Below are 27,240 nucleotides of genomic sequence, written 5' to 3'. Positions count from 1 at the left end.
ATGTTTTGCCAGTGGGACAGATCTGTCTAGAAAGAAAGTCCATTTATTCCACCTGTTACAGAGAAGACTGTCAAAACACTACTGTGCAAATGATGAGAAAGCAATAATGTGACAATGATCACGTTAACCCCTTCCGTTAACACAGTAGAAAAAAAAGGTGGCAAAAAACAATGCTTTTTCATCATACTGTTGAAGAAAAAAATGGAATAAAGTGCAATCTAAAAGTTCAATGGAAATTAAAATGATATCGCTGAAAACAAACTACCACACAACTCCATTGGTGGTGAAATAAAAAAGTTATAGCTCTCAGAGTAAAGTAATGCAAAAATAATAACTTTTTTATTATAGTTTTTATTGTGGAAAAGCAACAAAATATGAAAAACTATATAAATGTGGTATCGCTGAAATCATACTGACCCGAAGAATAAAGCTGTCTTATCAATTTTTACCACACAATGAACGGCATAAAAAAATAAAAAACAATCCCTGAATTGCTGGAAATTGTTCATTTTGCCTCCCAAAAATCAGCATAGAAAGCTCAAACCTCTGGTCTGGACAGATACAGTGGGGCAAAAAAGTATTTAGTCAGTCAGCAATAGTGCAAGTTCCACCACTTAAAAAGATGAGAGGCATCTGTAATTTACATCATAGGTAGACCTCAACTATGGGAGACAAATTAAGAAAAAAAAATCCAGAAAATCACATTGTCTGTTTTTTTTTCATTTTATTTGCATATTATGGTGGAAAATAAGTATTTGGTCAGAAACAAGCAATCAAGATTTCTGGCTCTCACAGACCTGTAACTTCTTCTTTAAGAGTCTCCTCTTTCCTCCACTCATTACCTGTAGTAATGCCACCTGTTTAAACTTGTTATCAGTATAAAAAGACACCTGTGCACACCCTCAAACAGTCTGACTCCAAACTCCACTATGGTGAAGACCAAAGAGCTGTCAAAGGACACCAGAAACAAAATTGTAGCCCTGCACCAGGCTGGGAAGACTGAATCTGCAATAGCCAACCAGCTTGGAGTGAAGAAATCAACTGTGGGAGCAATAATTAGAAAATGGAAGACATACAAGACCACTGATAATCTCCCTCGATCTGGTGCTCCACGCAAAATCCCACCCCGTGGGGTCAGAATGATCACAAGAACGGTGAGCAAAAATCCCAGAACCACGCGAGGGGACCTAGTGAATGAACTGCAGAGAGCTGGGACCAATGTAACAAGGCCTACCATAAGTAACACACTACGCCACCATGGACTCAGATCCTGCAGTGCCAGATGTGTCCCACTGCTTAAGCCTGTACATGTCCGGGCCCGTCTGAAGTTTGCTAGAGAGCATTTGGATGATCCAGAGGAGTTTTGGGAGAATGTCCTATGGTCTGATGAAACCAAACTGGAACTGTTTGGTAGAAACACAACTTGTCGTGTTTGGAGGAAAAAGAATACTGAGTTGCATCCATCAAACACCATACCTACTGTAAAGCATGGTGGTGGAAACATCATGCTTTGGGGCTGTTTCTCTGCAAAGGGGCCAGGACGACTGATCCGGGTACATGAAAGAATAAATGGGGCCATGTATCGTGAGATTTTGAGTGCAAACCTCCTTCCATCAGCAAGGGCATTGAAGATGAAACGTGGCTGGGTCTTTCAACATGACAATGATCCAAAGCACACCGCCAGGGCAACGAAGGAGTGGCTTCGTAAGAAGCATTTCAAGGTCCTGGAGTGGCCTAGCCAGTCTCCAGATCTCAACCCTATAGAAAAGCTTTGGAGGGAGTTGAAAGTCCGTGTTGCCAAGCGAAAAGCCAAAAACATCACTGCTCTAGAGGAGATCTGCATGGAGGAATGGGCCAACATACCAACAACAGTGTGTGGCAAACTTGTGAAGACTTACAGAAAACGTTTGACCTCTGTCATTGCCAACAAAGGATATATCACAAAGTATTGAGATGAAATTTTGTTTCTGACCAAATACTTATTTTCCACCATAATATGCAAATAAAATGAAAAAAAAAACAGACAATGTGATTTTCTGGATTTTTTTTTTCTCAGTTTGTCTCCCATAGTTGAGGTCTACCTATGATGTAAATTACAGACGCCTCTCATCTTTTTAAGTGGTGGAACTTGCACTATTGCTGACTGACTAAATACTTTTTTGCCCCACTGTATACAGCAGAAGGGACAAAATACAGTGGGTACAGAAACTATTCAGACCCCTTTAAATTTTTCACTCTTTGTTTCATTGCAGCCAATTGGTAAATTCAAAAAAGTTCATTTTTTTCTCATTAATGTACACTCTGCACCCCATCTTGACTGAAAAAATGCAGAAATGTAGAAATTTTTACGAATTTATTAAAAAGGAAAAACTGAGATATCACATGTTCATAAGTATTCAGACCCTTTGCTCAGACACTCATATTTAAGTCACATGCTGTTCATTTCCTTGTGATCCTCCTTGAGCTGGTTCTACTCCTTCATTTGAGTCCAGCTGTGCTTAATTAAACTGATAGGACTTGATGTGTAAAGGCGCACACCTGTCTATATAAGACCTCACAGCTTACAGCGCATGTCAGACCAAATGAGAATCATGATGTCAAAGGAACTGACCAAGGAGCTCAGAGACAGAATTGTGGCAAGGCACAGATCTGGCCAAGGTTACAAAAGAATTTCTGCAGTACTCAAGGTTCCGAAGAGCACAGTGGCTTCCATAATCCTTAAATGGAAGAAGTTTGGGGCCACCAGAAGTCTTCCTAGACCTGACCATCCAGCCAAACTGATCAATCGTGGGAGAAGAGTCTTGGTGAGAGAGATAAAGAAGAACCCCAATATCACTGTAGCTGAGCTCCACAGATGCAGTAGGGAGATGGGAAAAAGTTCCACAAAGTCAACTATCATTGCAGCCCTCCACCAGTCGGGCCTTTATGGCAGAGTGGCCTGATGGAAGCCTCTCCTCAGTGCAAGGCACATGAAAGCCTGCATAGAGTTTGCTAAAAACACATGAAGGACTCCCAGACTATGAGAAAAAAGATTCTCTGGTCTGGTGATGAGATGAAGATAGAACTTTTTGGTGATAATTCTAAGTGGTATGTGTGGAGAAAACCAGGCACTGCTCATCACCTGCCCAATACAATCCCAGCTATTGGTGAGTTTTTGACGCTCTGTCTAAGGTTACGCTCCCACGATGAGCTTTTTGTGAGTTTTTGAAGTTGCAGAATTAGGTTACTTGTGGTTTTTTTATTGCGTTTTTGACGCTGCTCTTTTTGTCACTTTTTGGTGTGTCATGTTTTAAATAAAGCTACTTTGTTTTTGTTACTTCCTGGTATCTGTTTTTCACAAAACTTTATTGATACAGTCATGTGCGGATTACATGTGTTTTTTTATGCATTTTCACTGCAGAAATGCGCTAAATGCATGTGCGTTTTATTTACCTGCGAATTTTCCGCATCTAATATGTCTATGGGAAAAAACTGTACATTAAACTCAGCGTACCCGCAAGAGAAAGTTACATGTTGCGGATTTGAAACTTGCACTGCATGTCAGAGTTTGAAAAAAAAAAAAGCACAAAAGACACGAAATTAATATAGATCCTATCCACTTTGCTGGAACCGTGGCATGTTCCACTACAGGTCAAGGCTATAAATGACATGTTCTGGGAAATATTCATGTCATAGTTATGTTGGAAATTTTTCATAAAGCTTACACCAGACGTGACAGAATGAATACATTGTTATGGGTAATGTGAAAAAATCCTGTAATATATACTGTATAGAGTAACTCAATATATCCCTCCTGCTGTGTCACAAAAAGAAAAACTCTAGTCTGGAAACCTGTCAGAAAGTCCTCGAATGAGCAGCGGCCAAGCTGGTGCCACTCTTTCATTTATAAAGTTGAGTTGTCACCCGATGGCAGAGAACAGGTGGAGGGCAAGCGCATGGATTGTTTGATGTTGGACCAGTCTCAGTCACTTGCTCCTGTCTATCACACAACATTTGAAGAGGCTTAAAGTGGATTATTAACTTTTCATAAAGGTTGTAAAGGATTAGGATAAAAGGGGCAGGTTTTTCGATGAAAGAGTGTCATACATTTCCTAAGGCTGTATCTGGTATTGCAGCTGAATACAAAGCTGGCGTAAAAACCACCTAAAACACAATGAAGAAGACACTTCAGGAAAAACACTGCCAAAGTTTTCCTGAAGCTTCTTCTGTTGCAAAAAGTCTGCTAGGGTGTGTTCACACTGAGTTTTTTCAAGAATTTTTAGAACGTTTGGGGAAACTCCACATTTCTGCAAAAACATCTCCAAAAACTCAGCAAATAGACTTGGTGGGAAAACATCCTTAGGCCCATGCACACATTAAGTATTTGGTGAGTTTTTTTTACCCCCAGTATTTGTAAGCCAAAAACAGAAGTGGGTGAAAAATGCAGAAGTGGTGCAAATGTTTCTATTATGCTTTTCCTCTGACGGTTCCACTCCTGGTTTTGGCTTACAAATACTGGGGTAAAAAGCTCACCAGATACTCAATGTGTGCACGTGGGCTAAGGCTATGTGCACAGAGTTTCTTTTAGTAGGTTTTGGAGCAAAAACTCCAAAGCTTTGAGGACTTGAGTTTTTGAGAGAGATTTTCAGAGTTTCTTCCCAGTTTCTGCTCCAAAAAGACTCCGTGTTCATATACAGATGCTTGTCACAAAATTAGAATATCATCAAAAGTTAATTTATTTCAGTTCTTCAATACAAAAAGTGAAATTCATATATTATATAGAGTCATTACAAACAGAGTGATCTATTTCACATGTTTATTTCTGTTAATGTTGATGATTATGGCTTCCAGCCAATGAAAACCCAAAAGTCATTATCTCAGTAAATTAGAATACTTTATAACACCAGCTTGAAAAATGATTTTAAAATCTGAAATGTTGACCTACTGAAATGTATGATCAGTAAATGCACTCAATACTTGGTCGGGCTCCTTTTGCAGCAATTACTGCATAAATGCGGCGTGGCAAGGAGGCGATCAGTCTGTGGCACTGCTGAGGTGTTATGGAAGCCCAGGTTGCTTTGATAGCAGCTTTCAGCTCGTTGGCATTGTTGGGTCTGGTGTCTCTCATATTCCTCTTGACAATGCCCCATAGATTATTTATGGGGTTAAGGTCAGGTGAGTTTGCTGGCCAATCAAGCACAGTGATACTGTTGTTTATAAACCAGGTATTGGTACTTTTGTCAGTATGGACATGTAGGGTAGGTGAGGGAGGGTGTGCTGAGGTGGTTAGGTGGTGCTGCTGATAGGCGGGAAAGGTGTGCTGATCCAACCGAAATAGGGGGGGGTGACCCACTTCTTGACGCAGACAGACTGGAGACTGAGACAGAAATTGAATTCAACAGGTCCGTGTTTATTCACTGCCTTTTGACGACTTCCACACTTCACGACAGGACTTTCACAACTCCTTTTTACACAGACCCGGGTACCTTCACTTTCTCTGTTTCACCGTCGTGGCGTCCTTTGTGACTTCATCCACTGTGGCTGCCCTAGGCACTTTCACCTCAGCGGTTCGCCATTCAAAGTACACCGTTATCTGTTGCTCTCAGACCGTCTCTGTCTGCTGCCACTGTCCTTTTGGGTCACCCCCCATGACCGTCTCTACTGTCAGATCCTCTCTGAGGGCTCTCTACTGCCTTTCTCTTCACAGTAGACCCTCCTTTCTAGTGAGCTCCCCTGGCTGACTGAAGCTTCTGGAATCTTCTCTCAGCCTTTATGCTACCTGCCCTGGTAGCTCCGCCCACTATCACCTGACCGAGACCTCTGACCAATGACAGTGACCTTGAACCCTGGCAGTTACATAACCACTTTCTTCTTCGCTCCCCACTGCCCTCTAATGGTCACTCTACAGCACGGCACCCATTTCCTCTTCATCTCAGTGCTTCCATTCCTACACTGAGCTATCCCTCTGCCTACCACTAAAGGCAGATCTCTCTGTCAGGTCCACCTCCCCACAGACAGGTGCCAAGTCCTGCTGGAGAATGAAATTTCCATCTCCAAAAAGAGGGTTGCGCTTATGGCGTTGTCTATTGGTCATGAGCGGCTTGACACAAGGAATGTGACACTTGTAGCCCATGTCCTGGATACATCTGTGTGGTGGCTGCGCAGCTCCCACTGACCACTTTGATTTATGAGCAAGTAAATTGCGAATGGAAGTAACACTGTTTTCTCAGGGAGACGCTTGAATTTCTTGTAGTCTGTTTTGTTGTTCAGCTACACTGACGCCAGTAAATCATGAATGGATATTTCCCGGTATTAACCCATTAACACACACACACTTTTATATAAAAGAAGTCTCTTTATTGTCATATAAATTATATATATATAAATATATTTTTTTAATATATAATTTTATTCAACAATTTTTCTCCATTTTTTAACTATTTCTAATCGTTTTTACTATTTCTAATCATTTTTATATCCATTTTCTAGCAATTGTTTTCCTTCCCTTCAGGCATGACCTGACCTTGGTGTAGTGGTTTGAGTACAGATCGTGTCTCTCTTTTTTTCATCAGCAGGAGTTCGGTTTTTAAATACATGTATATATTTTTTCTCCTTTTTTTCTCTTTTTTTCTTTTTTCTTGATTTTCGAGTCTTCCTTGAGTTTTATCTGTGAATCAATAAAAATAATATTTTTAATGAACAAAGATTAACTAATATGACATTCCACTTGGTATACTTTGAACTTTGACATTTGTACCATATGACATGTGATCATTGGCGCCAACTTTTTGAATCGTGGTTGTATATAATCTGTGACAGCTTTATCTGTTCATATATGTCATCCCCTGAGGAAGAAGTGGTATACACTTTGAAACGCATTGGGAAATAAACAGTTAATCTTTCTCACAATCTGGATTCGTGAAATTTGTCAAGCAGCGCAATGAAGTCCATGAATTTATTCCCTTAAAATCTGAAGTTTTAGCGGTCACAGAGCTGACCTTTGGATGTGCAGCAAGCTGACTACGGATCTTACATGCCTGAACCTCTCCTGAAAAGGGTGAGTGAATTCTAATTTATTCTTCTAACAATAACCCGGATAAGACCCTATTGCGCTTTTTGTTCCTTTAGTTTAATTGCATTATCTTATATATGTGTTACTCCAATTAGTCTGTGCGGTTATGGAATTTTATACCCTGTTCTCGAATTTACAACTTGTGTTACTACCTTGGTTTGTTCTCAGGATCCCTATAATAAGACAATACTTCTTATTCTTTATGGCAGTCTTTATTAATACTATTTTTTCTTTTTGTTGTTGCCCTTCTATCTCTGCACAGCTTGTGCCTCGTGATTATATTACCATTTCTCTTTAAAAAGTTCAATAAAAACAGATAAATTTTAAAAAAATACTGGCACTTCATATATTAACCATTGTTTCATGATACATATGGTACGACCATTTAAAGAGGACTTTTTACCAGGTCAAAAATGGCCAGTTTTTCATTTTTTCTCTTGTTTAATTACCACTGCTAACCCGAGTATTCCATTTCTTTTCTTTTCTATTAATCTTTTAAGTTGCCATACAGTTGAAGAGATGTGGACCTTTTTATTTAGTGCAAATTTTACTGTCTTTACAAGTGGGAGTGGCTCACAGGATCCTCTGGGGCATGTCTTTAGGTTGCTCTGAATAATTACTCTGTGAGCCACGTTTACTAAGTGAAGACCACAAATATAGCATTACATAAAAAGGTCTCATATCTCTAGACTCATATAGAGCATTTAAAAAATAAAAAAAGCAATGTATACTGAGGGGAGCAGCGGAATAAAGTTAGAATAAAAATAGAAATACTTTTTACCTGGTGACAAGTCCTCTTTAGGAAAATGCACTAAATAATGTCCTTTCTTCTGGATGAGTTTTTCCACTTCTGTTTTTGAACATTAATTTATGAAAACAGTTCCTTAGTAAGGAATAAGGCTAGTTTCACACTAGTGTGGGAGAGGGGGTCCCGGCAGAGTGTTTTCCGGGTCGGAACCAAGGGGACCGTCAACTGGGTTCCGGGGGAAACTATTCCCGGGGGACAGAGTTGAGGGACGGACCGCTGAGATGGACAGGTGGGCTGGGGGAGGAGCCAGTATAAAAGGGGCGGGGAGCGCTAGTCGCGATGAGTTAGCAGACTGGGACAGAAACAGCAGGAGACTGTGGGAGCGACTGAGAGCCAGAGCGACTTACCAGTGCCAGGGGAGACGCTCACGGAGGACATCAGAGGGACGGCGCCGGGATGACCGTCTGAGACCTGCTGCCCCCCTCCAGCCTGCGGCCGCTGCCGCCTTGCCTCAGTTCGCGGCCGCTGCCACCTCACCTCAGACCGCAGCTGCGTTGGACGGGGAAGCCCGGGATACCGTAATATTGAGGCCCCGGGGGCAGCGAAACACCTTCGTCAGGGTGCTACAGATCTTAGACGAGGCCTATGGGGACCCGACCGATGTGGGGGGACTGAGAACCCAGATGTTTAGACGCATGCAGAAAGAGGGGGAAACAGTGACCCAGTATATGAATGTTTTGCAGGAACTGTTTTTAGCCATTGAAAGGAAGGGTGGTGTCGGTGTGGGGACCGTGGACGTAACATTACGCGACCTGTTAGTGACCGGGTTACGAGACACGTTGACAAGACAGGCTTTGCGAGAGCGGGTGCGGGTGGACCCACATCTGACCTTTTCCGAAATAGGGAAGGAGGCACTGGTTCGGGAACTGGAGCAAGAGGTGATGGTCCCCGTGGGGATTGCTCAGAGTATCAAAGCATCCGTAAGCACCCTGAGTGAACCCCACTGGATACAAGAGGTGAAGCAAGAGATACAGAGTATTAAAGGTGAACTGGCCGAGGCCAAGAAAGCGGTCACAAGGATTCGGCCAGGGCCGGTTGAGGCATGAACCATCGCGGCCCTCACCCAAGTCGGTCCCCGCGACCATTCGCCTGTTACGATTGTGGAGAATTGGGGCACTCCACCCGAAAGTGCCCGCGTTCCAGGGGGAACCCGCCACGCTGGCCAAGAAGAGCAGAAAACCCTGAGCCGTGGAGGCGCTGCCCGGAGCCGGAGCCCACCACACGGGGTGGAGGGAGTCATGAAGACCTGGCCGCGCGGTGCCCAGGGCTATGGGCAGAGATCGAAGGCCGTGCCGTACGATGCCTAGTAGATACGGGATTGCAAGAAACAACCATGCCAGAGACTTACTTTCGGCAGCATTTTCCCGAGGCAGTGAGACCTCAGTGGGGGACCGTGATAAAGTTGGTAGCCGCCAACCAGCTACCAATTCCTGTCGTCGGAGTAGCCTGGATGCAGATTTCGATAAGCAGCAAATCACTCGGCCTCCGGGGAGTGGTCTTGACCCAGGGAGACAGAAGCAGCAAACATCCGGTTACTCTGGGTATGAACATACTGCGAGAGTTCGGCAACCTCCTCCTCAATGAGCCCACACAAGAAACTCTGAGCCACAGGGGTTCTCGGATGGCCCAAGGGCAGGTCTTCCAGATGTTGGTGTGGGAGGCGCGAGTGCTCCAGGAGTGCCAGGAGGGTGAGGTGCAGGGCAAAGTCATCGCGCCGGCGGCTCCCCTGCTCGTGCTTCCTCCAAGGCAGACGGTGACCCTGCCGATCCACGCCCCGATGCCACTGGAGGGCGTGGAGGTGCAGGTGGAACCCTGCTACTCAGAGCGCCTGAACCCTGGCATACTGGTAGCTCGCTCCCTAGCCATGGTGCTGGAAGGGACCGTCCTGGTGCATTGTGTCAACCTGGAAGACCAAGATATCGCCCTGAAGCCGCGGGCTGAAATGGCCAAACTAGTGAGGCCTTTGGAGGAGATACTGCTGGACCCCGCGGTCCAGTTGAAGGTGCAGCTCGAAGATCCTTGGGCAGTAACGGTACAAACCCAACAGACTGCCGTATCCTCGACTCAGGAGAAAGGTCGAGCCATCCTGGAGAGAATGCGGGCCAAACTTTCTGGCCTAGCGCCAGCCCAACTTCTCCAGGTAGAGACACTTCTTGGACAATATTACAGTGTCTTCGCCAGTCCTGAGGATGACTTTGGATATACCACGGCCATCATGCATGGGATCCCCACGGCAGGGGTGGCCCCCATCCGGGAGCGATATCGGCAAATACCACCACAGCTATACCAGGAAGTGAAAACTCTATTAGCTAAAATGCTTCGGAAGGGGGTCATACGAGAAAGCCAGAGCCCCTGGGCGGCCCCCTTTGTTCTAGTTTGTAAAAAAGATCGCACTCGGCGTTTTTGTTTGTATTATCGAAAGTTGAACGCCTGCACCATCAAGGATTCGTATCCACTGCCCCGCATAGAAGAGTCTCTGTCCGCCTAGGGGAACGCGACATACTTTTCGACTCTAGACCTGGCCAGTAGGTACTGGCAGGTGCCGATGTTGGAGGAAGACAGAGCCAAGATGGCATTTATCCTTCTCATGGGACTGTTCGAGTTTAATCAGATGCCGTTCGGGCTGGCCAATGCCCCAGGAACCATCAAGCGGCTGATGGAGCGGTGTCTAGGAGACCTCAACTTTGAAGCCACATTGATATACCTGGACGATATCATTATCTATTCCGCCACGTTCGAGGACCACCTGCGGCGGCTGGGGCAGGTGTTCAGCCGGCTGCAGAAGTACGGGTTGAAGGTAAAGCCCCAGAAATGCCACCTGTTCAGCACCCAGATCGAATATCTGGGGCATACCGTCTCGGCGGAGGGTGTCAGACCATCCCTGGAAAAGGTTGCTGCCATCCAGGGGTGGCCTACCCCCGAAACGGTGAAAGACGTGCGGGCCTTCCTGGGGTTGGCCGGCTACTACCGTCGGTTCATGAAGAATTTTGCACGCCGAGCCCTGTAGGACCTGCTGAAGGGGACTCCAGCTGGGGCAAATGGACGGAAGGTCCAGTGGCAACAACCGCAAGAGGACTCATTTCAAGATCTCAAAGCTGCACTCTCGGACGCCCCGATATAGGCATATGCGGATTTCTCGCTACCGTTCATCCTGCATACCGACGGGAGCCTCCAGGGACTAGGAGCTGTGTTGTCACAGGTGCAGGACAGCTGAGAGAAAGTGATCACCTATGGTGGCCGGTCACTGCATGACTCCAAACGAAACCCGGACAATTGCAGCTCCTTTAAGCTCGAGCTCCTCGCGGTAGTGTGGGCAATGACGGAGCTGTTCACAGAGTACCTGGCGGGCTCTGATGTGGTGGTGCGGTCTGATAACAACCCAGTAGCCCATTTGGAGAATGCCAAACTGGGAGCCCTAGAGCAGCGGTGGGTGGCTCGGATGGCCAAGTTCAACTACAAGATCATCTACAAACTAGGAGCTGAAAACGTGCACGCTGACGCACTCTTCAGAATCCGACACAACACCCCAGGGAGGAATCGAGACGACGAATTAGAAGGGGAAGAGACGTCGTTTGCCCTCACCACCGCTGCGCTTACTGCTAACGCGCAAGAAGCGCCCCATCCGGGACCCTTAGGGGGAATATTAGAACAGCCACTAGACAAGTGGATTCAGCAGCAACAAGAGGATGGAGAGATTGGACTCTTGCGCCGATGGGTGGCCACCGGCAAATTGCCCACTGGCTCACAGAGACAGACTTTGACCCAGGATATGTTGCTGATGTTGCGCCAGTGGGAGAAACTAGTCATCAAAAAGGGACTTTTATATCGGAGAGCCATGTCACGAACAAAGTCTGTGACAGTATGGCAGGTGATCGTGCCCAGAACCCATCTCAGCCAACTGGCTCGGGAAGTCCACGAAAACGGGGCTCACTTTGGTGCTCAAAAGACTTTTCAATGGTTGCAGCAGATAGTGTACCATCCACGCTTGCACGCTGCTGTGGAAGAAGTTTGCCGAACTTGCCGCCAGTGCGAGCTCTCTAAGTCTCCCGCGCAACGAGCCCCGATACAGACAATTGTAACATCAGCTCCCCTCGAAGTCCTCACGGTGGACAATCTGACCATAGGTCCTGCCTACCAGGGGTATGAACATTGCCTCGTTATGGTGGATCATTTCACCAAGTTCGCAGTGGACACCCCCACCCGAGACCAAACAGCGGAGTCGGCTGCCTATGCGATTTGTAAAAACTTTATCCAAGTGTACGGCTGCACGCAACGAATACATTCGGACCAAGGAGCGTGCTTCCTAGGAAGAGTCATGGAAGAACTACATCATCTCTACGGTATTGATAAGTCTCGGACTACACCATACCACCCACACGGGAACGGAGCCTGCGAACGATTCAATCAGACACTAATCCAAATGCTGCGTACCCTAGAGAGTGACCGAAAGGCCCGCTGGCCTGAATACATCCCTGAGCTGGTGTGGATATATAATAACCGGGTGCACCGGGTGACGGGTTACACCCCCTACTCATTGCTGTTTGGACGGGAGGGCAAAGGAATCACGGAAGTGGAGTTAAACCCTGAGGAACCCCAACCCTGGACCAGACTATCCTCGTGGGTCCGAAACCACCGGCACCGGCTGCAGACCCTCCACCGAATCTTCCATTCAAAGCTCCGGGATCTAGAACACCCGGGGCGAGCGCTGCCCCCACCAATTGACTTCCAGACTGGGGATCGGGTACTCGTACTAGATCAGCGCCCCCAGAACAAGTTAGAACCACGGTGGGAGGAGAACCCGTACCGAGTGTTGTGCCGGATAAGCCCCGACGGGCTTGTGTGTGAAATACAATCCGAAGGAAATGACGCACCTCTCACTCGTACTTTGCACCGAAATATGTTGCGCCCCTGTGCCTTCACTGATCCCATGTGACCCGAGCCGATCCCTCAGGTCCCCGACCCCCCGTCACCAGTCTGGGACCTGGATGACGAAGAGGACTTCCCAGCCACATCCGTGAGCCCTCCAAGTAGTGACATTGCAGCAGACCCAGTTAGCCCGCCAGAGTCGACCGGCCTACCCCATCTACCACCCCAGAACGTCCCACCACAGTCGAGCTTAGACGCTCCAAGCGGTCAACAGCTGGCAAGCCCCCTGAACGCTACGAACAGGACCAGTTCCTATGGCGACAAGAACTGTCGTCTCCAAAGACTAACTCGAGTCTACTAAAGCCTTCGCCCGAGGACTGGCGAGCAAACATGGTTGGGGAGTGTGGGAGAGGGGGTCCCGGCAGAGTGTCCGGGTCGGAACCAAGGGGACCGTCAACTGGGTTCCAGGGGAAACTGTTCCCGGGGGACAGAGTTCAGGGACGGACCGCTGAGATGGACAGGTGAGCTGGGGGAGGAGCCAGTATAAAATGGGCGGGGAGCGCTAGTCACGATGAATCAGCAGACCGGGACAGAAGCAGCAGGAGACCGTGGGAACGACTGAGAGCCAGAGTGACTTACCAGTGCCAGGGGAGACGCTCATGGAGGACATCAGAGGGACGGCACCGGGACGACTGTCCGAGACCTGCTGCCCCGCTCCAGCCTGCGGCCGCTGCCGCCTTACCTCGGCTCACGGCTGCTACCGCCTCACCTCAGCCCGCGGCTGCGGCCTGCCCGCGGCTGCTCGCGGCTGCGGCCAGCCCGCGGCAGCTCGCGGCCGCTGCCGCCTCGCCCCAGCTCGCGTCTGCGGCCTGTCTCCCGCCACCCACAGCCGCCCTGCTCTCACCCGTGGCCGCGGCAAGTCCAGTGCCGTCGGCAGCCACCACTGTCCCGCTCCGGTCCGCGGCAAGGGCTGGGCCTTTGCTCACCGTGGAGTCCCGTCGCAGCTGCTCGTTGCACAGGTAGCCTATCACCCGCCTTCCCGCATCGCCGCCACTTGCCCTAGTCCAGGGGCTGCAGCCCACTCGTCCAAGGACTCCCCCAGGGCCGGAGGGGCCCCAGCGCCACAGGAGCAGCGGAACGCTCAAAGACTACATCAACTCTTCAGCAACTGGGCCCAGCAACTGCTCCGCCGAAGAACCACCGTCCAGAACGCTGAGGGACGTCAGGACGGCTAAGTTGACTATAGAGGTAAGGACCCGTAGTCGGCCATACCGCGGCTCTATGGTGACCGACTCTCGCCGGAAGTAGTCATGTTCTACTCTGCTTGTGTTTACCTGTATTGAGCCCCTGCGAGGGCAACCCTTGTTACCCCTTTTTGGTTGGTCAGGCTGAGACTGAGGAAAGTCACCTCTAGGCCTATAAACGTTATTATAAAAACACCAAACCGTCTCGCGACTCGTCACTGCATCCTGCGTACCTGCTTGTACCACATTAGCGTTTCACTGACCTGCGCAGGCCATGTGCAGGTATGCGTTTGCCGGCACATATGTCCACACATACCTGCACATGGCCTGCATACCCAATGCTAAAGATAGGGTACGCAGGTCGCATGCAGCGTCATGCGCCCATAGGCGGAGCGGCCAGGAGGAGGCACGGCCGGGGGCGGAGCTTAGCGGCGGCCTGCGCAGACCGACGCAGGTCAGTGAAACTCTAGTGTGAAACTAGCCTAACATTTCATTTTTAACAATAACCTGTCAGAGCGATCTCTGTTTTTTGCACTGTAAAGTTCTCATTGTTAGTAAGACATTCAGTCTGTATTTTATTGCATCCTAGTGTCAGTCAGTGTCAGTTTTGCCAATATTGCAAAACATAAAGTATATAAAAATCAGCTTCATTATTTAATATAAGGGAACAGAAAGACCTAGACAAACTGGGGAAAAACATGGCTGATGAATCTAAATTTGAATCTAAGCTCTTATGGTCAGCAGGGTCCTCTCTCTTATGTAAAATGTAAGCTCTTATGGTCAGTGGGGTCCTCTCTCTCCTGTAGAGTGTAAGCTCTTATGTTCAGTGGGGTTCTCTCTCCTGTAGAGTGTAAGCTCTTATGATCAACAGGGTCCTCTCTATCCTGCAGAGTGTAAGCTCTTATGGTCAGTAGGGTCCTCTCTCTCTCTCCCGCAGAGTGTAAGCTCTTATGGTCAGTGGCGTACTCTCCCTCTCCTGTAGAGTGTAAGCTCTTATGGTCAGCAGGGTCCTCTCTCTTTCTACTGCAGAGTGTAAGCTCTTATGGTCAGCAGAGTACTCTCTCTCCTGCAGAGTGTAAGCTCTTATGGTCAGCAGGGTCCTCTCTCTCTCCTGCAGAGTGTAAGCTCTTATGGTCAGCAGGGTCCTCTCTCTCTCTCAGGCAGAGTATAAGCTCTTATGGTCAGCGGAGTACTGTCTCTCTCCTGTAGAGTGTAAACTCTTATGATCAGCAGGGTCCTTTCTTTCTCTCCTGTAAAATGTAACCTCTTATGGTCAGCAGGGTCCTTTCTCTCTCCTGTAGTGTGTAAGTTTGGCGCCCCTGAGGCTTCAGTCGCCACAGAGGTACTGCACCTTAGGCTTCAGGAGATGGCATTTTGAAGGCTTCACTTTCAGGCCAAAATTGGACAAAGCTTCAAACACTTCGGCCAGGGGTTCCAGATGCTCTTCATAGGTCTTGGAGAAAACAATGACATCATCCAGGTACAACAGGACTGTTTCAAAGTTCATGTGTCCCAGGCAACACTCCATCAGCCGTTGAAAGGTTCCTGGAGCAGTGCAGAGCCCAAATGGCATATAATTGAACTCACAGAGACCCATTGGAGTGGTAAATGCGGTTTTCTCCTTGTCTGCCTCTGCCACGGGAACCTGCCAATACCCACTGGTGAGGTCCAAGGTGGAAAAGTAGTTAGCAGTTTTAAGTGCAGCTATTGACTCTTCAATTCTAGGCAATGGGTAGGCATCTTTATGTGTGATACTGTTAATTTTCCTGTAATCAACGCACATTCTCATAGTACCATCCTTTTGTTTTACAAACACTATTGGAGCTGCCCATGGGCTACAACTGTCCCTAATGACCCCTGCTTCCTTCATCTCTTTCAACATACTCTTAGCACATTGGTACTGTGTTGGGGGTATAGGCCTGTACCTCTCCTTTATGGGTGGATGGTCTCCGGTGGGGATATGATGTTGGACCCCTTTTGCCTGCCCAAAATCTAGTGGGTGTTTGCTGAATACCCGCTCATACTCTTGTGTCACTCTGTAAACCCCATTTCTCTGGTATGAAGGTATAGAATCAGTTCCCACCTGCAGTTGCTGGCACCACTCTTCTAGCTGCTTCACAGGGCCATTGTCCTCCACCGGATCGGATGAGACCAAAGGCTCTGCTGCCTGCAATGAGTTGTTATTAACAGTGAGCAGTTTAGCAACTGTGGCGTACCGAGGTATTGTGGCTTCCTCCTCCCCACAATTCAGAAGGCGTACAGGTACTCTCCCCTTTCGTACATCAACCACCCCTCTGGCTGTCAGGACAGTGGGCCTGCTATCTGAATATACTGGCTCTACCAATGCCTGGTAATCCTGCCCTCTGAGCCCTATGGCTGCCCGACACCAAACCAACATTTCACATCTGGGGGGTATTACAATGGGAAAAGCATCACTCACTCTGACGCTGCCAATCTCTCCACCAGAGAATTCTACCTGTTGCCTTTGCATCAGGGCTCGGATCTCCTTCTGCAGGACTTTGTTCTCCGGAACCAGCAGTCTCAGCCACCTGTTGCAACAAGACAATGACCTCGGACAGACAGTTTTCAATTACATTTGTACCAAGAGTCATCATGGGATTACATTCACGTCGATCAATATCAACAATTATGACTATGTTGTGTGCCATAGACTTATTGTGCAATTTCCGCCATTAACCCGCCACTTGGCGCGCGTGGGAAGGGGCGTGCCGTCGTGGGCGGAGCCTGCCAGAGAGCCCGAAAAGTGAGGTGCTGCGCGGGAAGAGACCAGCGGGCGGGAAGTGAGGAGCAGAGGCCTGCAGCCCAGGGGGCCCCCGATCTTCCAACCTTGCGGAGCGGAGACCGGTAAGCCAGCGCAACACAGGGCCTTGCCAACGTTAACTAGGGGGGAAGAGAATGTCTGAGGCAAGAGAAGATGCAGCGGTGAACGCCACCGCACCCCCCACAGCGCTGCAAGATGCAGGGGCAAGCACAGCTGTGGCTCCAATGGCACCGCAAGAACCAGCGCCCACCGCAGCAGTCCCCATAATGCCACTGTCCATGCCCTATATACCAGGAGCAGCCTGGTTACCGCAGTATTCAGGGGAGTCACATACCCTGAGTGAATTCAAAGAGAGACTGTGCAGTTTGTTTGAAGTGTATCCTCTGTCTGAAAGCCAAAAAGTGAACTTCCTTATTGGGCAGCTAACTGGTGCAGCGCAAAGAGAAGTAAAGTCCTGGCAGGACACTGATAAAGAGACTGTTAAAAAGATTCTGGCTAAGCTAAGAAGCACCTTTGACACCCGCACTGCAGCTGAAATAAAAATGAGATTCTTTGGGTGTAAGCAAAGAGTGCAGGACAGTATACGGGACTATGCTCTTAACCTGCAGGAGGCGCTGCTAGCCATAAAGTAGATTGACCCAGACAGTGTGAAAGATGGAGACAGACTGTTAAAGGAGCAATTTATTGAGGGACTCCTATCCAGTACCCACAGAGCACAGCTTTGCATCATAGTCCTACAGAACCCTGATCTAGACTTTTCAGACTTTAAAGACAGGGCTACCCGGGTGCTGCATGAACCAAATGTCAGCCGTCCAGCGCCCCCTAGGTGTCCGGCAATTACATACTACCAAGAAGCAGCATCTTTCCCTCAGAGCCCTGTGGAGGCTGACGCACAGACTCTGGATAATGATCCATCTACAGAACTGCGCCTTCAGGTCCAAGAGCTGACCAAAAATATGGCTACACTTGCCAAAACTGTGCAGTCCATGCAGGTGTCCTCAAAGGAGAAGATCCAGCTGGCCTCCAGTCCAGAGGATATCCCATGTCTAAGGAAGAAGAGGATCCCACCACTCCGAGGGAGAGACAACAATCGCTATGACCAGGACGGATGTCCCATCTGTCGTCACTGCCGCAAGGCAGGCCACATCGCAAGATTCTGTTATTTAAACGAGCAACCCCTGGGGCCTGGTAAAGGAGCTACAGTCACAAGCTGACTCACGCCCAGGTCTAGATGCTCCTGAACAAACCCAGCAGTTGTGGAAGGAAAGAGGCAGGCTGTTCATCTATGAGGGAAAGCTGTGTCAGAGGAGTATCAATGCCCGCACTCATGAGTTGGGCTGGCAGGTGGTAGTCCCAAAGAGGGAGGCATCAATGGTCTTGGAAGCATGCCACAATGGAGCTGGACACTTCGGATGGAAGAAATTGGAGGCCTTGCTCCGAGAGAGATTCTACTGGGCTGATATGAGGAAGGCCGTTGAAAATTGGTGCCGGGAGTGTGGACAATGCAACCTGCGCAGGAAGGACCGTAACAGCCAGTGAGCTCCTTTGCAGCTAATAATAACTAAACAGCCACTCGAGTTGGTAGCCCTGGACCATGTGAAGCTGGTCCCAAGGCGTTCAGGCTACGTTTATGCTCTTACCATCGTTGACCACTACTCGAGATTCCTGTTTGTCGCGCCTGTCAAGGATCAAACAGCCAGGACAGCAGCCAGAGCATTCCAACAGCACTTTTGTCGACCACACAGATATCCTGAGTGAGTGCTTGCAGATCAAGGTCCAGCCTTTGAGGTAGAAGTGTTCCAGGAATTCTGTAACTTGTACGGTTGCAAGAAGATCAGGACAACACCGTGCCATCCACAGACTAATGTCATGTGTGAAAAGATGAATCAGGTGGTGATCGATCTACTGAAGTCCTTGCCTTTGGAAGAGAGGAATCTGTGGCCAGATAAGTTGCCAGATCTGGTAGACCTCTACAATCACATTCCTGTGAATTCCACCAACTGCACTCCAGCCTACCTAATGAAAGCGAGGCCTGGTAAGCTGCCTATTGATTTGGATATGGGAGTCCTTACACCTGAGGTGACATCACCAGATGCTGACTGGGATACAGAACGACAGCAGCAGTACCGTAGAGTGCAAGAGTGGGTGGAAAAGAGTCTAGCGCAGGCAAGACAAAAGCAGGAAAAGAACTACAATCAACATGCACCTGCAGTTCCCCTGTCACCAGGAGAACAAGTCCTAATGAGGAAAAGGAGGATGCATAAATTGGATGACCAATGAGAAGCTGAACCCTACACCATCCTACCATCAAACTTTGACAACACCAAAGTGTGCCTTATCAGTAAGGATGGAGGAGAAACCTCATCAGCAGTATCGAGGGATCATCTTAAACTGTTCCCTGACCAACTAAAGGAAAAGATGGGAGAGCAAAACTACCTTCAACCCATAGAGGAAGAAGAGAAAAAGGTCAGCACTGTACTCAGAGAATTTCCTGCAAACTGGACAAGAGTGGATCAAGCCATCGTAGTTCCTGTCCTAATCTTTCCCCAGCCTACTGCAATTGAAGTAGCAGAGACTCAAGACAACTCTGAAAGTCAGGAAGTTCAGGCAGCGGATGCCACACCAGCAGTGGAGCAAGAGAATCCTCGCCCTGCCAGTGGTGAATCTGTCATGCCCACGGTGAGTCTAAGAGTTCGCAGACGGCTACTACCCAGTTTACCAACAGCAGTAACAGGCCCACTAAACCTAAATAGGCCATTAGAAGTACCCATGCTACGCAGATCTACCCGTAGTACAAGAGGTGAGATCCCAGTTAGATATAGAGATTAAAGTGCAAATAGAAAATGTAAACTGTATCTGTAAATATGCAACTTTTCAAGCTTATGTGCCTACAGAGACTCTATAAGAACTTTTTGAATATCTTATTTTGTTTTGATGGACAATTGGGCCACAGGACTATGTGTGGCAAAAACAATCCTTGTATATAGTTACCAACTTGCTCAGGAATTGGACGATGGACATTGACGCATGGACTAATCATCACAAGGACTATTTTTGAGCTTTTGTTTTTGTAATTTTTTATTTTTGAAATCTTGTAACAGTTACAATTGTTCATTTGTTTATATGTTTGCATGTTTTCTCAGTCCAGGAGTACTGAATTGCACTAGGGGGGAATGTGCCACCCCCAGGAGTACGGTCGCCACAGTGGCATTTCCTTCCTCCTAGGGAGTGTTATGTCATGCTTGGAAGCAATGAAAGGGTCTCTCTATCAGGTAAATTCAGCACACAGCACAGTTCCCACTCAAGGCCAGCAGAGGGAGCTCTGAACCTAACTGCTGAGGAGTTGCTCTCTGGGGGCCAGGAAAGGGAAGTTAGGGGAGTTCGTGTTAAGAAGGCAAAGAGTGTGGATGTGGGAGAGAGGAGCTGGAGGATTGAGCAGAATTTAGGCTCACTTCTATCTGAAGCGCATGGTCCAGAGTCCGGCATCCGAGGTTGTATGGATACTGATGTTCCTGCAACAGAAACCAGAGGAGCAAGAAGCTGTAAATGCTCTGTTCCCAACTAAGACTCGGAGGCACAGCAGAAACTTGTGTGAGCCAGAAAAAGGAGGCTACGGTTGCCTGCCATACGAGGGGAGTTCTAAAAAAAGCAAGCAAGGGGAACTTCAGTGTAACTCAGTACTGCAAGTGTCTCAGATAAGCGCTAGAAAGTAGACTACAAAACCCATCTGCATAGAGAGATTCCTAAGTTGCTCTCAGGCTGATCAACTCCTGTTCCATCTGTAATCTGGATCCTGGACTGCACTTACAAAGCAAAGTAAAGGTAAAGAAAACTGCACCCTGTTGTGTCATTGCCTTCTTCCTGTAACCCCTTCAGCACTGCTACATCTCTGTGCCTAACACTGCACCCTCTTCCTCAACACCTATTACTACTGCCCTGGGATTACAGCTCTACCTGTGGGGAGCTCTTACATCTTGCTACCTTATACCATCTGTCCCAGAGAATCTGCCTGCAGCGTCTGCTTAACCCCTTCATTGCCGAGCACCACAGGTGGCGTCACGTGTCATCCACCTATAAACTTTATTCAGCCACGTTTCACCCCTTTTGCATGGACACCCAGGGCCGCGGACTGGGTCACCGCCACCATGACACATCCCTCTGAGACACCGGCCCGGTACCGAGTAACCCCACTGCCCTGGCGGGCGATCCAAGTACGTTCACTGAGTCAGTTATGAATCCACCTAAATGTAACGTTGTCAATACCATACTTGGTCATTTTTTTCATGTAAGATTTCAGAAATCTGGCCAGAATGTTGAAAGGCGTATTTCAACCCCATCCCGACCTACTTGCTTTAATTACTGCTGTTTAATTGTCTGACAATGCCATTTAAAGGGGTTGTCAACTACTCAGACAACTTCTTCTCAATCCTTATGTTTCAACAAAGTGATATAATAACAGTTATACTCACCTCCAGTGCCTGCACCATTCCAGCATTGTCGGCACTGGCTTTTCCGGGGCTCACATCACATTGTTTTGCTTCCCCTGCTGTCAATCAGAGTTGGCTTCACTCTTCTCTACTTCCAACAAATTAGACATTCAGACAAAGTCTGAGTGCACCAAACACAGTCCTTTTGTAACAAAACCACCTCAATTCAAGTAATTTAAACAACATCCCCAAACATGAACGGGGATATAGAGGCAGTGACACAGTATTAATTAAAATAATTTTATTCAAACATGTTGAATTAATGACACCTAAACAAGGAATCCTCAAAGGTAAAAAAATGGAGGTATAGAAAAACCAGGAAAGCTATAATGTCATGAGATATATAGTTACACACATAGCAAAAAAGAAGTATATATGAACATATATTATGTAACTAACAGAACGATTAAAAGTGCACCGTGCAGTTGTGCCACATAATAATCAGTACAAAAAATATCAAAAAAAATTATTATTTTTTTAAAAAGTTTTTTTGCAATCAAAATAAGCAATATAAAGTGCACCATACAACTGCGCTATATGAGGGCCAGTTAATGAAATGCAGTGTATAGTACACCATTCCTTGTAATTTCCTGGCCAAAATGTATCATACTGCATATAACAAAAATGGCATGATAAAAAAGCCGGTCAGGCGAAACGGTGCTGTCGGGGTAAGCCCGGGTAGTCTGGTTAACCAGGAACTTTTCACTGTGAGTAATACATTTGTATCATTTTGGGATATATAATGATTGCTGGATCAAACGTTTTTGGCTGGTAGCTTTTTGGAGCAGTGCACGAAGCACCTTAATTTTTATCATGCCATTTTTGGCATCTGTTTGAGATGGTTTATTGACTCATGCTTTGAGCAGGGGGTTGGACATGATGACCCTGGAGGTCCCTTCCAACTCTAACACTCTATGATTCTATGATTCTAACTGTCATTATTTTATTTGCCTAAAAAATACAATAAAAAGTTATTGTGACATTGTATATACCCTAATGCTTTCCATAAAAATGCCAAAAAACAAGCTATCACACAGGTTCGCTGAGGGGAAAGATGAAAGTGGGATACAGGTCTCAGAAAATGGTGACACAAACCAATTTTTTTTTTAATTTCTACATTTTTTTCACCACTTAATAAAAAAGTAAGGTACCGCTGTAATTGTACTGTCGGCGGTTTTTCCCTTTTTTCAATGCATTTTATGATAAAATGAATAGTGTAATTCTAAAATAATACTTACTCCTCATGAAACAAGCCCTCGCTTGTCAACAGAGAAAAATTTATGGCGCTTTAAAGAAGAGGAGAAAAGATGCAGATATGGAAAATGAACATGAAGAAGCTAGAGAGGCTAAAATGCAGTAGTCATGAGATGAAGATGCAACTTTTCAGTAAAACTTCAAAGTCTCCTTGAAAAATGCATTTGCAAAATGTCACAATTGTGTGAAAGTAAAAGAAAAAACTGCACAGCAATCTTCCCGCTGTTAGAACTTTCCACGTAGCCGGGCAGAGAAAGATATGAAGTCACAACTGGTCTAAAAACGATACTGAAGATTAAAGCTTCCAACAGCTAATGAGCCATAAAATAATTGCTCTGCTAATAGAGCTATTTATAAAGCACTACCCCGCCACGCTGAGTGCTTCACGCACCAGAGCAGCAAATGAAAGCTATTGCAATCAAAATGCATAAATCAGCCATAACATCAAAACCACCTGCCATACATACATATTACATTCATACAACATACATACTACATACAACATACATACATAGTACATACATACTACATATATACTACATACATGCTACATATATGCTACATTCATGCAACATACATATATACTACATACATACATACAACATACATACTGCATACAATACATTCATACAATACATACATATAGACATACAGTACATATAACACAGAGTACATACTCACCAATACTTGTCACTTTGATCCCCGAAGCCAGTGTCATCTAAGGAAAAATATGAAAATAACAAACCATCAAATACTCCCTGATCTGCAGAAATCCACGAGTGAGTGTCCCACGCCGATCTCCCGTGGAGAGCAGCAGCATCAGCTGATGCGACCGTTCTCTACGGGGCTCAGGAATCGAGTGTCGGGAGGTAGGTATCCTTCCGCACTGTATTCCTCCGCCACTGTAAAAAAATAGTCCCTGGTCTCACTTTATGGCAAATGCTGCGTGGGAACTTTTTCACACAGCAATGCCAAAAGTGAGACTAGGGACTATTTTTTTACAGTGGCGGAGGAATACAGTGTGGAAGGATACCTACCTCCCGACACTGGATTCCTTGAGCCCCTAGAGAGTGGTCACATCAGCTGATGCTGCTGCTTTCCACAGGAGATCGGCGTGGGACACGCGTGGATTTCTGCGGATCAGGGAGTATATGGCTTGTTTGTTATTTTCATATTTTTCCTTAGATGACACTGGCTTCGGGAAACAATGTGACAAGTATTGGTGAGTATGTACTCTATGTTATATGTACTGTGTGTCTATGTATGTATTGTATGAATGTATTGTATGCAGTATGTATGTGGTATGTATGTAGTATGTATGTTGTATGTAGTATGTATGTATGTATGTATGTATGTTGTATGAATGTAGTATATATGTAGCATGAATGTAGTATATATGTAGCATGAATGTAGTATGTATGTTGTATGAATGTAATATATATGTAGCATATATGTAGTATGTATGTATGAATGTAGTATATAATGTATGTAGCATGTATGTAATATGTATGTATGTATGTTGTATGAATGTAGTATATATGTAGCATGTATGTAGTATGTATGTTGTATGAATGTAGTATATATGTAGCATGTATGTAGTATGTATGTATGAATGTAGTATATATGTAGCATGTATGTAGTATATATGTATGTATGTTGTATGAATGTAGTATATATGTAGTATGTATGTATTATGTATGTAGTATATATGTAGTATGTGTGTAGTATGTATGTTGTATGAATGTAGTATATATGTAGCATGTATGTAGTATGTATGTATGAATGTAGTATATATGTAGCATGTATGTAGTATATATTAGAGTTGAGCGAAACGGGTCAAAAAATTTCAAAAGTCGCCGACTTTTGGCAAAGTCGGGTTTCATGAAACGAAACCCGACCCTAGGATGAGGTCGGCCACGAGGTCGGCGACTTACGCGCCAAAGTCACGTTTCAAAAGTTTGTTTTGCGCTCTTTATCAGCCAATCAGGATCCACGGACACTGTGGGCAACGTGATGACATAGGCACGGGTCACCACCATCTTTCAGAAGGGCATGCAAGTGATTGGCTTGCTTTGGTGGGCGTCACAGGGGGTATAAAAGGGCGTGCACGCCGACCGCCATCTTACTTCTGCCGATCTTAGCATAGGGAGAGGTTGCTGCTGATTCTGTAGGGAGAGTGTTAGGCAGGGAAAAAGAAAAAAAAACTGCTTCTGCTGCTAGCGATTGTGCCTGTACAACACACCAGTCACTGTGTGTGCAGTGCAAGGGGAGGCTATATTGTGGTGTATCAGTGGTGTTAGTTGTTGGGCTGCCTTCTAAGGCTTCCTGACAGCTGCATTGCTGTTTACCCACTGCTCTGCAAACTGCTTTTTTAAAAGCAATCCCAATTTTTTTTTTGTCCTGCTGAGGTACTGAGCTGCAAACTGCTTTTTTAAAAGCAATCCCAATTTTTTTTTTTGTCCTGCTGAGGTACTGAGCGTGCATTTTTTCACACCATACAGCGGTGTACGCTCCTCACACAGTACCGTGTAACGGCTGTTATCACAGCCACAGTGAAGCTATCTGTGTCACTCTGTGAGAATAAGTCGAGGACATGTTCCGTTCTTACAGACCTGCACTCTAGGGAGATTCCTGCTCTGCCCAATTCTACATACACCTTGTAGTTTGTGATACACTAGCCAATTTCTGCCTGTGACATAGCGCTGTGATATTCAGTGGGCCTCACACAATCCAAAAGTGTCCAGTGTCCACAAGTGTCTGCAGAAATTTAAAATCTCCCTTATCCTCTAGTCACTTTGGTCACAGCTGTGCCATCGAGCCTGTGACATAGCGCTCAGATATCCAGTGGGCCTCACACAATCCAAAAGTGTCCAGTGTCCACAAGTGTCTGCAGAAATTCAAAATCTCACTTATCCTCTAGTCACTTTGGTCACAGCTGTGCCATCGAGCCTGTGACATAGCGCTCAGATATTCAGTGGGCCTCACACAATCCAAAAGTGTCCAGTGTCCACTAGTGTCAGCAGAAATTCAAAATCTCACTTATCCTCTAGTCACTTTGGTCACAGCTGTGCCATCGAGCCTGTGACATAGCGCTCAGATATTCAGTGGGCCTCACAATCCAAAAGTGTCCAGTGTCCACAAGTGTCTGCAGAAATTCAAAATCTCACTTATCCTCTAGTCACTTTGGTCACAGCTGTGCCATCGAGCCTGTGACATAGCGCTCAGATATTCAGTGGGCCTCACACAATCCAAAACTGTCCAGTGTCCACAAGTGTCTGCAGAAATTCAAAATCTCACTTATCCTCTAGTCACTTTGGTCACAGCTGTGCCATCGAGCCTGTGACATAGCGCTCAGATACTCAGTGGGCCTCACACAATCCAAAAGTGTCCAGTGTCCACTAGTGTGAGCAGAAATTCAAAATCTCACTTATCCTCTAGTCACTTTGGTCACAGCTGTGCCATCGAGCCTGTGACATAGCGCTCAGATATTCAGTGGGCCTCACACAATCCAAAAGTGTCCAGTGTCCACAAGTGTCTGCAGAAATTCAAAATCTCACTTATCCTCTAGTCACTTTGGTCACAGCTGTGCCATCGAGCCTGTGACATAGCGCTCAGATATTCAGTGGGCCTCACACAATCCAAAAGTGTCCAGTGTCCACAAGTGTCTGCAGAAATTCAAAATCTCACTTATCCTCTAGTCACTTTGGTCACAGCTGTGCCATCGAGCCTGTGACATAGCGCTCAGATATTCAGTGGGCCTCACACAATCCAAAAGTGTCCAGTAGGGTGACCGCAAAAAATCGATGTCGGAATTTTGTCCGTCTGGACCCCACAAAACGATTCCCCTTTCCAGATATTGAGATAGCCAAAATTTGAGCTCGATCAAACGACGTTAACCCGTGCCGCTCGTCGCTCAAAGTTTGAAAAAATCCAAATTGAGGTATTTTAAGATTTAGGTATTTTGCATAGTCTGTTAGACTATAAAGAATGTGACAACAACATTGCAGAAATAGCCCTGACCAAATTTTCGAACCATTTGTGGTATTTGAATGCAGAGTTGGTGGGATTATGGTTTTTTTATCCCACCATTACAGACAATGAAAAGTTGTTAATGGCTAATAAATTGCTCAGTAGCACAGATGAACCATCAGAGCACGCTAGGGTTGTAAATCCAAAAGTTAGGAAATAAAAATTAAAAGAGGTAGGAAGTAACCGACTTTAACGACCTTCTGACAAAAGATGAAGAACAAAAGCAATATGTCCTGCAAGTTGTAAGCAAATACCGAGCATTATATTCTGACGTTTCAAAAACTGCTTTAACAAAAGCTCTAGAATAGATTAGATAACTATGTAAAATTATCAACTCATGTAGGTTAGCGTGCTCTGATGGTTCATCTGTGCTACTGAGCAATTTATTAGCCATTAACAACTTTTCATTGTCTGTAATGGTGGGATCAAAAAACGATAATCCCACCAACTCTGCATTCAAATACCACAAATGGTTCGAAAATTTGGTCAGGGCTATTTCTGCAATGTTGTTGTCACATTCTTTATAGTCTAACAGACTATGCAAAATACCTAAATCTTAAAACTTTGAGCGACGAGCGGCACGGGTTAACGTCATTTGATCGAGCTCAAATTTTGGCTATCTCAATATCTGGAAAGGGGAATCGTTTTGTGGGGTCCAGACGAACAAGATTCTGACATTTTTTCCCCCCCATATGAGATCCGGTCACCCTAGTGTCCAG

Source organism: Dendrobates tinctorius, unplaced genomic scaffold, assembly GCF_039654945.1.
Source record: "Dendrobates tinctorius isolate UK_male_01 unplaced genomic scaffold, ASM3965494v1 ptg000165l, whole genome shotgun sequence".
In the NCBI taxonomy this organism is placed as follows: Eukaryota; Metazoa; Chordata; class Amphibia; order Anura; family Dendrobatidae; genus Dendrobates; species Dendrobates tinctorius.
Note: the sequence above shows the minus strand (reverse complement) of the source record.